The following is a 13,358-nucleotide window of genomic DNA, read 5'->3' on the forward strand; positions in this document are numbered from 1 at the left end:
ACTTGACCTGCAGCCATTTCACTGCATGATGATTTTGTTCTCACTAAATTGTCACTTCAAATTGTTTGCCCAGACCAGCTTCCCCAGCACACTCACGGCTGCGCATCAGTGTAAGTGTGTCCTGGGCTGAACAGCGAGAATTCCTGCCCATTTCCCTTCCGGCTGCAGCAGCATGAGACTGTGTTTGTGTGAATGACATTGCTGTAGATTGTTGTTCATTCCCCACTCTGACAATTCAGACAGTCCCTTTCCTAGTCAAATCTCCAGCACATCGTTCCAATAGCAGGGGGCAGGATTTCTCTGGGGCACTGAAATTTTTAAGAGGGCTGGTGCGTGAACTCAGCCTTGCATTCCACCCTTGATGTTTCATGGACTAACAACAGCAGCAGAAAGAAAGAAAGAGCGGAGCCAATATCTCCCTGGCAGGGATGCAGGTGCCATGACCCCTCTGTCTGACCGTCGCCATTGCAGGAGAAAAAGGTTCACTGGCATCGAATGCCCTGGCTCAGACCAGAGACACAGGGAGGTTTTGCTGTTTATGGATCTGTGCAAAGGAAATTTTGTCTCTGTGTGAAACTGAGGTCGGAAATGAAACGTCCACATGGTGGCCCAATGCTCTATGGAATGTGGGTGAAGGACTCGGGCTGAGAAATGATTTAACGGGTTTGTTTCAATTTATTGCCCTGATTAAAATCTATGGCTAAAAGGCAGCCACTGTTGTTAGTACTTGTACCTGTGTAGGGACACCACAGTGGGTGTCAAGTCCATTGTCTTCACCAGGGGCAGTCGATTATTTTATCAAGGTACAAATTTCTTGGTCAAGGCCCAGACTCCAGAGAAAACAATACACGGCTGATAACAGGAAGTACATCAAAAGGTTTTGCAGCCACCATGGGCATAACTATGATGTGTCGTGTTTCACTCTTTATATCTGGTGCCACCTCCTTTCCCTTTAGTCTTGTAGTTGACCAAGGGCAAAGCTGAACATCTCCTCAGATACCAGGGAGCGTTTATGTCCATTCCCGTGAGCTACACAGGGGTTTGATGTTGCTGCTTTCAATCCTCTGGCTCTGCTGGGATAAGGAACAATTCAGGCTGTCACTGAACTGAAGGAGGAAGATCAGTTTTTGACAGGGAGAGGGACGCCTCCTCTTAAAGGTGTTTGTCTGGCTGGCAGTCCTGGTTCCCAGGTCTCGCCCGTGGGGCTCCAGCAGTTTTGGGACCAGGTCACTCCCTTGGCCCCACCTGCCGCCTCCAGGCGCTTCCCCCCAGGAGCCCCAGCAGTGCAGCAGAGCTGAGCCTGGTGCTGGCCTGCCTAGTGTTTTTTGACAGCTGATCTCCCATTGGCCCTCGCGCGGGGCGGGTCTCTGAAAGCTGGTCTCCCATTGGGCCCTCCCCACCTGATGTTTCTGACAGGCTCAGCTCCCATTGGTGACGTTGTCTGATAGCGATGGGGCGGAGCCGGGCCTTGTGCGCTCAGAGCTCAGCGCCGCCGCGAGAAGCGCGCGAGGCGCGCTGGGCGGGTCCCGCTGCCGGGCGGAGGAGCCGAGACCGCAGCAGCGGCGCCGCCTCCCGCCTGGCGCCGCAGCACCGGGGTCACAGGGCGCGGCGCTTCGCGCCGTGCTGTTTCCTGCCGTCGCGGGGTGACGGGTCCTGCCCGGGCGGCCGCGGGGTCCCGATGGCAGCGGGGGCTCTGGCATCCGCCCGCCCGCGCGGCTGGGAGCTGCGGGGCCCCTGCACTGGCCGGGGCTGCGGCTCCTCCTCACCCCCGCCCGGTGACTGGGAGCTCCGGGCTCTGCCTGCGGTGTCTGAGCGCGGGTGCTCCTCTCCTGCCCGGGCGGCCGGGAGCTCCCGGGCTGCGGCTTCTCCTCACCCCGGTGACTGGGAGCTCGGGCTCTGCCTGCGGTGTCTGAGCGCCGGGGCTCCTCTCCTGCCCGGGCGGCCGGGAGCTCCAGGGCTGCGGCGCTGCAGGGTCTGTGAGCAATGACGTGGGGCTGCAGGGTCCTCACACCATCAAGGCCTGTTGGGAAATCCTGGGTCCATCCGCAGCGGCTGGGAGCTCTGGGGTCCGCTCGTAGGAACTGCAGGGTCCATACGCAGTGGGGTGGGGCTGGGGGCTCCCGGCCACCCATGGCTGCTGGGAGCCCCAGGGTCTGCCTGTGGGAGCTGTGGGGAGATGAGGGGTTTGGGGTGGAGGAGGGGCTCCAGGCTGCAGGATGGGGCCGAGGATTCAGAGTGCAGGAGGGGCTGTGGGTTGAGGCAGGGGTGGGGGCCCAGGAGGGGGTGAGGGCTCGGGGGGGGGGGCAGGGATGATGGGTTCCAGGTGTGGGAGGACGCTCTGGGCTGGGGCAGGAGGTGGCAGTGCCGGGGGGGGAGGGCTCTGGGGTGCCCGTGGGGGCTGGGGGTTGGGGGGGGTTCGGGGCTGGGGCAGGGGGTTGGGGTGCAGACTTACCTCGGGCGGCTCCTGGTCAGCGGTGCAGCAGGGGGGACCTACTGGCCACTTCCAGGGTGCAGTGCGGTGCCCTAGGACATGTAGGGACCAGCCTACCTGAGCCCCGCAGCACCGCTGACCGGACTTATAACGCAGTCACCCGACTGGGAGCTCCAGGGTCCCCCTGTCACATGTGGTACCTGGGAGCTCTGGGATCCACCCACAACAGCTGGGAGCTGTGGGGTCCATCCGTGGTGGCATGGGCCTGTGGGAGCCCCTTCCGCCACTGGTGGCTGATAGCTGTGAGGCCCCCACCGGCCGAAATGTCACTGAGGACATTGTCACTGAGGAGGAAAATGTCACTGAGATCTCTGAAAGTCACAGATTCTGGGACCCCCTTTATATAATCTTAGCCTTAATAGTTGTTGACTGTCTCTCTCAATCTAGTGGTCTGCTCTAGCGCAGATGGGACAGGGAAGACAGAAGCTCACCCCCCAGCACAGGTTTGGGCAGAAATGGCTCTTGGGCTATTTGCTGTGCATGCAGAGGACTTGTCTAGGCCAGTGGAGCAGCTCAGCCAGATGAGGAGCTGGAAGAAGGAGACCTGAGCAGCCTGGAGATCACACTTTTTCTCCACAGCCACTGCCTATCAGCAGGATTCCTCCTTCTCCTCAGTGAGACCAAATCTAAGCACCTAGACAGCCAGTCCGTCCGCTTCCTGAGCCTCCCTGCCAAAGTCCTCCACCTGGCTGCAGAGAATTGTCTCACATCTTGCTGGGAACTCGACTTCTTGTGCCCAGAGAGTCTCGGCCCCATTCAGTAGAGGACCTGAGAAACACAGTGTCTGCCTTTTCCAAATAAGTGCTTGGAAAGGTTTTGTTTCTATGACCGTGTGGCCTAATGGATAAGGCGTCTGACTTTAAATCAGGCAATTGAGGGTTCGAGTCCCTTCGTGGTTGTGCAATTTTACCTTTGTGCTGAACGTCCTGCTCCCTTCAGGGCTGGAACCTCTTCTTGGCCGCTCAGGCCAATGCTCTGGCTTCAGCTAGAGCCCCGGGAAGGAGTTGGGGGTTGCGTGTCACAAAGGCTGGGGCATGAGCCCCAGGTGCTTCCAGTCTCGCCTTTGCCCTTCCTGACTTGCCAAAGAAACTGGGCAGCTGCCGGGCTAGCGTGTGGAGCAGTTTCCCTCTTCCAAGTGTGCGCCTGTCCCTGTGCTGGAGGGTACTTGCTACATAGCACCTTGGGAGCCTGGGTGTTTCTCTGCTTCTCGCCAGCTGGGGAAAAGCCTCTTGGGGTAAAATCTCCTGCCCCACTGCCAAAGTGAGCACCTTGAGTGGGAACGGTAAGAGACCCCACCAGGGGGGCTGGCCCTGCTTTCCTACTGTCTTCTGATGTTGGCCACAGAGCATCAGCAGCTGGCTGTGGGTGGTTTTCAGTGGGGGTTCGGCATGCCAGGGAGCAGGGAGCAGCCTGGCTGGGTGTCTCTGTGGCTGTCTGCTGGCCACGCATAGGCATGGTTCTCCCCTCCTCTTGCCCTGCCCTTGGTTGCTCTGTGGCTTTTAAACCTTCCCTTGGATCTGTCAGCACCAGCTGCCTCTGCTCCAGGTGCCCAGAGGAGGAGAGGTGTGTTGGGCTCCAGCCTGGGACTCTGCCTCCCTCCTGCCTAGCCCTGACTATGAAGCCTGGCCCTGGCCCTCCTTCCCTTAAATGCCATGTGGGCAAGAGGAAGAGTGTGGCAGCTGCAGGGACCAAAGTTGTGGGCATCAGGTGAAGCAGTGAGAAACAACCATATGATCAACCCACAGGACTCTCTAGCCAGACTGTTAAGCTCATTGAACCAGCCAGACCAAAGACCTATCTCCAGTGGGCATCAGTCACCCAGCAGGAGGGAAAAACCTCACTCTAGTTCATCCTGAGAGAGGGTAGCCAAGCATGTTGAGCTCCAGGGGTTTGCAGCAAAATCACATATCTCCAGGAGGTCCCACTGACATTTGAACTCAGATTGCAGGATTCAAAGTCCTGAGTGCTGCCCATTACACCATGGGACCAGCTCTATGTGTGTGTGTAGCGGGCTGGTGTGGCTCCCCTCCCCCCCGGAGAGGGTTGAGCCCCGGACACAGGAAGGGGCGGGGCTACAGCATGGTGAGCCCGCCCCTCAGAGGGTCAGGCGGCGACCCGGAAGAATAAAAGCCGGGCTTCCACCAGAGAGAGCAGACCTGCCTGAGGAGCTCCTACCAAAGGAACCACGGAGCCCCGAGCGACTGCCTGAACTGGACAGAGAGCACCCTACCTCGCTCCTGGGAAGACCAGCCGGAGCTCCCCCGCACCACCTACGACGAGGAGCCCGGGGGAGCGCCCCAGCTGTCGTGCTGTTACCCCGAGGAGCCCCCGGTTTGGCCGGACTTTCCTACGAGCCTACCAGACCTACCTCCCAGCCCGGGCGGGGACGAGCCCATGCAGTGGGACTTCCCAGGGCCAGACGCCGTGGACCAGGTAGGGCAGGAGGGGGATAGTGGAAGTGGCCCGGGGGCAGCCGACCTCAGTCAGGCTGCTGACCAGACTGAACCTATGTCAGTGTGTTGCGGTCAGGATCCCCACTGACCGTCAGCGGTGACGACCGCTGCCTAGGGCCCCGGGCCGGGACACAGTGGAGTGGGTGGCCTGTGTCCCCTGCCACCCCACTCACGGGTGGCAGCCGTCCCCCTCTACCTACTGGCTCAGCCTGCCACAAGAGGCCTGAGCCCTTCTACTGTTTGCTACTGGCTCAGCCTGCCACAAGAGGCCTGAGCCCTTCTACTGTTTGCTACTGGCTCAGCCTGCCACAAGAGGCCTGAGCCCTTCTACTGTTTGCTACTGGCTCAGCCTGCCACAAGAGGCCTGAGCCCCTGTACTGTTTGCTACTGGCAGCCTGCCACAAGAGGCCTGAGCCCTGTACTGTTTGCTACTGGCGCAGCCTGCCACAAGAGGCCTGCCCTTATATTGGTTGTCGCCCAGCCCCTGATCCAGAGGGCCTGGGCCTTTGCCAGACCGTTAGTACTGCTTATAGCTCAGCCTGACAGCCAAAGGACTGAGCCCCAACTGACTCGGTCTTCATTTACCTCGCCTTAAAGGGACAGGACAGAGCACCCCCTGTGAGACCAGCGGGCTGGTGTGGCTCCCCTCCTCCCCTCAGAGGGTTGAGCCCCGGACCCGCCTGTTACAGTGTGGTAGACATTGGAAGCAAGGGGCCTGTCCCTAGAGCATGTGGCCACTGCCAGAGCAAGTGTCCAGCCCGTGGTGTCCCTGCAGCACAGCCAGGGCCTGGGGAGGAGGCCTGGGACATGTGAGGGAGAGACTGTGACCTGCCCTGACCCTCCAGAGACGCTGGTTGTGATCTCCCTGCACCACAGAACAGGGTGACGTGTTTTCCTTTCCCATCTTTCCTTATGTTTTACATTGATTGCTGGGTAATAAATGGTGTTTGCTTGAAGCACATGCAATGAGGAGTGGGTCAGGGAAGTGCCCAGAGTGGAGACACTGTAGCCCTGTTCAAGTGATCATGACAAGATTGGGGGGGTCAAGCCCCCCAGGATTCCTGGGCCCAGCCTTGTTGAGGTTACGAGGACTCTGCCACACACCAGAGTAGAAAGAGCATCCTGGGGGTCAGGCAGCCTCTGGGTAAGGGGTGGGGACTCAGATCCTTCCGCCAGCCAATTCCACTGGGGTCTTGTAAAATCCAGGGAAGTTCCCAACAATAGCCAGAACAGACTCTCCTTACACTTACGGTCTGTCCTCATTGCTTCTCTCTTTCCCTTCCCCCATCTCTGCTGCTCCACCTCTGGGCTTTCTCAGCACCTGGCCCCACAGCGCTTCCTGCCAGCCAGAGACTGCGTGTTCTAGGCCTGCTCCTGTGGATGTGGCCTCTCTCCTGATTGCTAAGAAAAGGAACCTTTCCAGGAAATGGCCACAGCTTCTGGGAATCCAGCTGTGGCTGTGAACAGAATTTGGGTCCTGGCACACAAGGCTACTTAAAAGCTGAGTGCCCAGACAGGGGCTTGAACCCTGGACCCTCAGATTAAGAGCCTGATGCTCTACCAACTGAGCTACCTGGGCTTCTGGAGAAACATTTTCACCGTTCAGCACAAGAGCGAGCAGGCAGGCAAAAGAGAGGCACAAAAAGTCCCAGGAACCCCTCCTCTTTCTGTTCAGCCACTGCCTGTCAGCAGGATTCCTCCTCCTCCTCAGGGAGACTAAATCTAAGCACCTAGACAGCGAGTCCATCTGCTGCACCCCAATTCCCCATGCCTGAGCCTCCCTACCAAAGTCCTTCACCTGGCTCCATAGAATTACATCTCACGTCTTGCTGGGAACTCGACTTCTTGTGCCCAGAGAGTCCCCCCCCCTCAGTAGATGACCCAAGAAACACAGTGTCCACCTTTTCCAAAGAAGTGTGTGAAGTAGCTTTGCTCCCGTGTCTATGTGGTCTAATGACTAAGATATCTGACTTTGGCTCAAGTGTTTGAAAGTTCAAGTCACTTTACGGTTGTATTGCTGCAGTTTTACCATTGTGCTGAACGTCCTGCTCCCTTCAGGGCTGGAACCTCTTCTTGGCCGCTCAGGCCAATGCTCTGGCTTCAGTTAGAGCCCCGGGAAGGAGTTGGGGGTTGGGTGTCACAAAGGCTGGGGCATGAGCCCCAGGTGCTTCCAGTCTCGCCTTTGCCGTTCCTGACTTGCAAAAGAAAATGGGCGGCTGCCCGGGCTAGCGTGTGGAGCAGTTTCCCTCTTCCAAGTATGCGCCTGTCCCTGTGCCTATGTGTGGCCAGCAGACAGGCAACAAGACTCCAGCCAGCCTGCTCCCTGCTCCATGGGGGCTGGCCCTGCTTTCCTACTGTCTTCTGTTGTTGGCCACAGAGCATCAGCAGCCGCCCCACATGGTGGTCTGCGGGTGGCCTTCAGTGGGGGTTTGGCATGGCAGGGAGCAGGGAGCAGGCTGGCCGGGAGTCTTGTTGCCTGTCTGCTGGCCACACATAGGCATGGGCCTGCCCTCATCTAGCCCCGCCCTCAGTTGCTCTGTGGCTTTTAAGCCTTCCCTTGGAGCTGTCAGCACCAGCCGCCTCTGCTCTAGGTGCCCAGAGGAGGAGAGGTGCTGGGCTCCAGCCTGGGACTCTGCCTCCCTATCAAGCCTGGCCCTGGCACTGCTTTCTTCAAGTGCCATGTGGGCAAGAGGAAAGGTGTGGCCACAAGCACCAAACTTGGAGGCATCAGGTGAAGCAGTGAGAATCCCACCCACCAGACAGCCACAGCCACTTCTGGACCCCAACCAAAGACCTGGCTCCAGTGAGGAAGGAGTCACCCAGCAGGAGGGAAATGATTCACTCTTATATAGGTGGAGCTAGGAAAGCACTTTGAGCACCAGATCTTTACCACCCACTAACACAAGGTCCTACTGACATTTGAACTCAGATTACAGGATTCAGAGTCCTGTGTATTACACCATGGGAGCAGCTTGTGCTGCCATCTCTGGACATTGGTGATGCTCACAAGACTGGCTTGTGTAAGGGACTGTTGGCCCTTTACTAAAACTGAGTGGGTTTTTTTTTTGGTTGGCTAGTTCCCAGTCCCAATAGAAGGGGGAAGGGTCAATGGGAAATCAGGACCCAGAGACTGACAGGCCCCTGGGGCAATGGTCACCAACTGGTAGGGAACAAGTGAGAATTTGTTAATGGAGAAAAATCCCTGGTGAAAATTGGCAAAGTTGTGCAGATTTTGAAAAGTTCCAGTGAATTTACACATGAAGATACAAACAGAGACAAACACACACAGAGAGAATGAGAAAATCACAAACTGCACAGGCCCACACAGACATAAACAAAAACCAAACCCACACAGCACACAGAGGCATATACCCATAAGGGAAAGCCACATAAAACATAGAAAGAACAAATCCACACCAAAAATACAGCAAAAGCCCACAACAGGAAACACAAAACCCACATACCAAAAGAATACTAAGCAAAAAACAATCTGCATGCAAAAATCATACACACACCCACGCACACAAAACTATGCCAGGCATCCACCAAAATCGCACAGGACCCACATGCACATCAACACGACAGATGAAACCCCCCCAACATAGAGAAAGCCAGGCAGGGTTTGAGTCTCACAGCGAAGAGGGTGAGCACACAGGTGGTTTGGGGAGCAAAGACTGAGGGGGAGTCGGGGGCAGTGCTCTGGGCTCTGCTCGACCCCTCCTGACACAGGCGGCTGGTGGAGAGCAGAGCCTGGTAGATCTGTGGTCTCTGCCCTGCTCTCTGTAAAGCAAGGGGACCCCGGTGTCTTCTGAGCTGCAATTGTATTTTCTGCAGGACAAAATGATTGGCAGAAGCCATTTGCTTAAAGGAAACTAGTGCTGTAGGTGAGGTTTGAACTCACAACCTCAGCATGACTCCACTCAGTACTGCTCTGTAAGTACTGGGCACTAACCCATTGCACCTCTGGCGCCTGAGTGAGTGTATTTTCTCCTTGATTCATGGATGGATTAGGGGTTGAGGGGGTTGCATTAGCTAAAACAAATCCATATTAAAGGCTGCAGGATGGCAGCAGCAGAGGTGGGGAGCCTCCTTCCATGTGATAGAGCTGGTTCCCCCTTCCATTGCTCAGGGGAAGGTTGGTGCTTTGAGCCCCGCTGTTGCTGGAATGTCCCATGGGTGAGATTAACGGGACTCTTGGGAAGGGAGGGGAAGTCTTTTCTATCCCTGCCTAGCTCCATTGGTCTCCTGTGGCCCTTTCGGCTCTCTGCTCCCCTGTTGGGGAGATGCAGAGACAAGCCCCCATCTGGGTGAGTCACTGAGAGGCTGTGTCCCATGATGTGTGTGGGGGAGAGGGGGAGGGGTGGGATGGGGCTCAAGGGGAGAAGGTTGTGTGTGACAATGGGGGGGGGGAGGGTGTGTTCCTTAGGATATAAATAATGGAAAACACAGGGGCAGTGACAGTGAAGCCCCATGTCTGAGTGTTATGACCCTGTGTGGTGCTGCCGTTCACCTTCCCCTCCTATGGGCTCAGCTTTCATTGAATCCAGCATTTTTTCACCTGTCCTCACCACAGAGGTGTCCCACATGCCTCAGCTACCGAGTGTCCCTCTTAGAGACGCCGAGGACTGGAACTGATTTCAGCTGCTGGACAGCTCTGCTAGGTCTTTATACATTTGCACAGGAAAATGCTGAGTGTTTAAATTCATTTCAAGCCCCCTGCCCCCATTCAGCGAACTCCTGAACATACTGGAGATGGGTCTGGAAATCGATTTTCATTCAAAAAAGTTTTTAAAAGGAATCACTTGGGTTGGAACTAGAAACCCATTACCCTGCAGGGAAACATTCACCCACTGATCTATACTCTCAACAAAGAGTGTCATGTATAGCCCAGAGCAGGAACAGTCTTTACCGTGGGGGTTAGTAAACTTTATCTCTATACAAACACCACAGCTTACACACTCCCCACCCCCGCTCTGTGTCACCAGAGCACAACAACAACTCTCCTTGGGGCACACACAGCTCCCCAGCTCCCTGCCCGTCAGTCTCTCCAGCATTGCTCCAATCCCTTAAAGCAGGGTCTCAACCTCCATTTACCTTAGGGCCAGTGTCAGTCCTCCAGTCCTCTCAGTGGGCCAATAATGTCACTCATACCGCCCAGACCCCGCCCCCCAAAACTCTGCCCCTCACCTGCCTAAGGCTCTGGGAGGGAGTTTGGGTGGGGGGAGGAGGTCTAGGGTGCAGGCCCTGGGCTGGGGCTGGGGATTGGGGTGCAGGATGTGTGCAGGCTCTGGGGGGAGTTTGGGTGCAGAAGGGGTGAGAGGTTGGGCTCTGGGAGGGAGTTTGGGTGGGTGAGGGGGTCTGGGCTGCAGGCTCTGGGATGGAGTTTGGGTGCTGGGTGCAGTCTCTGAGCTGGGGCAGGAGGAAGGGGGAACAGGAGTAGGGGTGGGGTTGCAGGCTGTGGGAGGAAGATTGGGGGTAGGCGGGAGGGGTGTGTGGGAAGGGGAGGGGTGCAGGGTCTGGGTGGGAGATTGGGGACGTGGGGGTGCAGAGAGAGGGGGTGCAGACTCTGGGAGGGAGTTTGGGGGCAGGAGAGGGTATGTGAGGAGGGTGTGGGGTGCAGGCTCAGGAAGGGGGTCAGGAGTGTGGTGCTTACCTGGGTCTCCAAGGCAGGGCGGGCTGGGGGGCCTCCGCATGCTGCTGCCCCCAGGCATCACCCCCACAGCGTCCCATCGGCCACAGGGGTGATCAGGCAGGGGCAGCGCATGAAGGCACAGACCCACCCTGCCCTGCCATGGGGAGGGGCCGGCAGCCACTGGAGCGAGCAGGCAGATGCTGCTCAGCTCCACTGCACTGCTGGGGCCCGTGGGGGGGGGGAGCACCTGGGGGCAGCCAGTGTGGCCAAGGGAGTGACCTGGTCCCAAAACTGCTGGAGCCCCATGGGCAAGACCTGGGGACCAGGACTGCCAGCCAGACAAACACCTTTGAGAGGAGGCGTCCCTCTCCCTGTCAAAAACTGATCTTCCTCCTTCAGTTCAGGGACAGCCTGAATTGTTCCTTATCCCGGCAGAGCCAGAGGCCTGAAAGCAGCAACATCAACCCCTGTGTAGCTCGCAGGAATGGACATAAACACTCCCTGGTATCTGAGGAGATGTTCAGCTTTGCCCTTGGTCAACTACAAGGCTAAAGGGAAAGGAGGTGGCGCCAGGTATAAAGAGTGAAACACGACACATCATAGTTATGCTCATGGTGGCTGCAAAATCTTTTGATGTACTTCTTCTTATCAGCAGTGTATTGTTTTCTCTGGAGCCTAGGCCTTGACCAAGAAATTTGTACCTTGATAAAATAATCGACTGCCCCTGGTGAAGGCAATGGACTTGATACCCACTGGGGTGTCCCTACACAGGTACAAGTACTAACAACAGTGGCTGCCTTTTAGCCATAGATTTTAATCAGGGCAATAAATTGATACAAACCCCTGTTAAATCATTTCCCAGCCCGAGTCCTTCACCCACATTCCCTAGAGCATTGGGCCACCATGTGGATGTTTCATTTCCGACCTCAGTTTCACACAGAGACAAAATTTCCTTTGCACAGATCCATGAACAGCAAAACCTCCCTGTGTCTCTGGTCTGAGCCAGGGCATTCGATTCCAGTGAACCCTTCTCTCCTGCAATGGCGATGGTCAGACAGAGGGGACATGGCACCTGCATCCCTGCCAGGGAGATATTGGCTCCACTCTTTCTTTCTGCTGCTATTGTTAGTCCATGAAACATCAGGGATGGAATGCAAGGCTGAGTTCACACGCCAGCCCTCTGAAAAATTTCAGTGCCCCAGAGAAATCCTGCCCCCTGCTATTGGAACGATGTGCTGGAGATTTGACTAGGAAAGGGACTGTCTGAATTGTCAGAGTGGGGAATGAACAACAATCTACAGCAATGTCGTTCACACAAACACAGTCTCATGCTGCTGCAGCCGGAAAGGAAATGGGCAGGAATTCTCGCTGTTCATCCAAGGACACACTTACACTGATGCGCAGCCGTGAGTGTGCTGGGGAAGCTGGTCTGAGCAAACAATTTGAAGTGACAATTCAGTGAGAACAAAATCATCATGCAGTGAAATGGACACATGTTAAGTAGTTGTGGCCGAGTGGTTAAGGCGATGGACTAGAAATCCATTGGGGTCTCCCTGTGCAGGTTCAAATCCTGCTAACTAGGCAAGCGCTGAGTTGTTGTTGTTATTATTGTAGTCTTAGTGCCTGAGCATCCATAGTGCAAACTGGAGATAAATCTAGTTTCACTCTGTCTACACTTAAAACGCGGCTGTGGTACTGCTATAGCACTTTGGAGTAGACAGTGACTGGAGGGATTTTCCCATCCCTGTAATAGCTGCATGGACAGAACAATTCTTCCTTTTTTTTAGCACTATCTAACCAGGGCTTAGGTCACCTTAACTATATGGGTTTGTGGGGGGGGGGTCACACCCTGGGAGACATCGCTTTGCCAGTTCAGTGCCCAGCGTACACCAGCCCTTAGATCCCTCTGGGTATTTCAATGCAGGCACTGACCTGTGAGAGGAAAACATCAGCTCACAAACACAGAGACTGAATTTCCCACATTTAATCTCGCTGCACTTTCCAGAAAGTCACAAAATTCAATTCATTCTTGCTAGGACAGAGAAAAAATAAGTGATACTAAGTTTTTGGCTTGATTAAATAAAATTAAGTGTTTAATTAATATAGTAAAAATCTGTACTGATTCCTCTAACTAACACCATAGCGTGAAATAGGAACAGAGACAAATCTTGTCAGTGACGACTAATTTCACAAATGATCTTCCCATTATTAATTTCCACATTGCCCTTATTGGAGGTCTGGGCATCTCCAGTGTCATTGCTCTGCGTTCACCTTCCCCTAGAATTGTTCTCGGACATTCGACTTCCTCTGCATGGGGCTGGTCACTTGCTGGAGGATTCCCTGCACCTTGAGGTCTTTAAGCCACAATTTGAGGACTTCAATAACTCAGACATAGGTTAGGGGTTTGTTACAGGAGTGGGTGAGTGAGATTCTGTGGCCTGTATTGTGCAGGAGGTCAGACAAGATGATCATAATGGTCCCTTCTGACCTTAAGTCTATGAATCTAGTCCCAAATTTGGAAAACTGTGCAGTTCAGAATGTGAATAGTGACCCCGTCTCCTTCCTGCACCTGCTCTACATTGCTCCACAGCAGCTTCTCTACCTGCAGAGTCACCCCAGCACGGCAGTGCAGCCGCCCAGGGTTCAGCAGGGGCCCCTGGCAAGGACAGTGGGTGCAGCTAACAGCCCAGTGTGCCTGGCCGTGAGGCAGCTGTAAAAAAGCAACACCCCCCCGCCAGAAGTAGAGACTGATTTCCCCAACTTTAACATCATGACCCCTGTA

The 13,358-nt window shown here is 55.6% G+C and overlaps 2 non-coding genes across 2 annotated transcripts; one reads left to right on the forward strand and one right to left on the reverse strand.

Moving 5' to 3' along the window:
* Positions 1-6,450: 6,450 nt before the first annotated feature.
* Positions 6,451-6,523, reverse strand: TRNAK-CUU. The gene has a single exon. It is a non-coding gene; the product is annotated as a tRNA-Lys (tRNA).
* Positions 6,524-12,076: 5,553 nt separating this feature from the next.
* On the forward strand, positions 12,077-12,160 carry TRNAS-AGA. Its single transcript has one exon. It is a non-coding gene; the product is annotated as a tRNA-Ser (tRNA).
* The last annotated feature ends 1,198 nt before the right edge of the window (positions 12,161-13,358 follow it).

This window comes from Mauremys reevesii, linkage group 12 (genome assembly GCF_016161935.1).
Source record: "Mauremys reevesii isolate NIE-2019 linkage group 12, ASM1616193v1, whole genome shotgun sequence".
NCBI lineage: Eukaryota > Metazoa > Chordata > Testudines > Geoemydidae > Mauremys > Mauremys reevesii.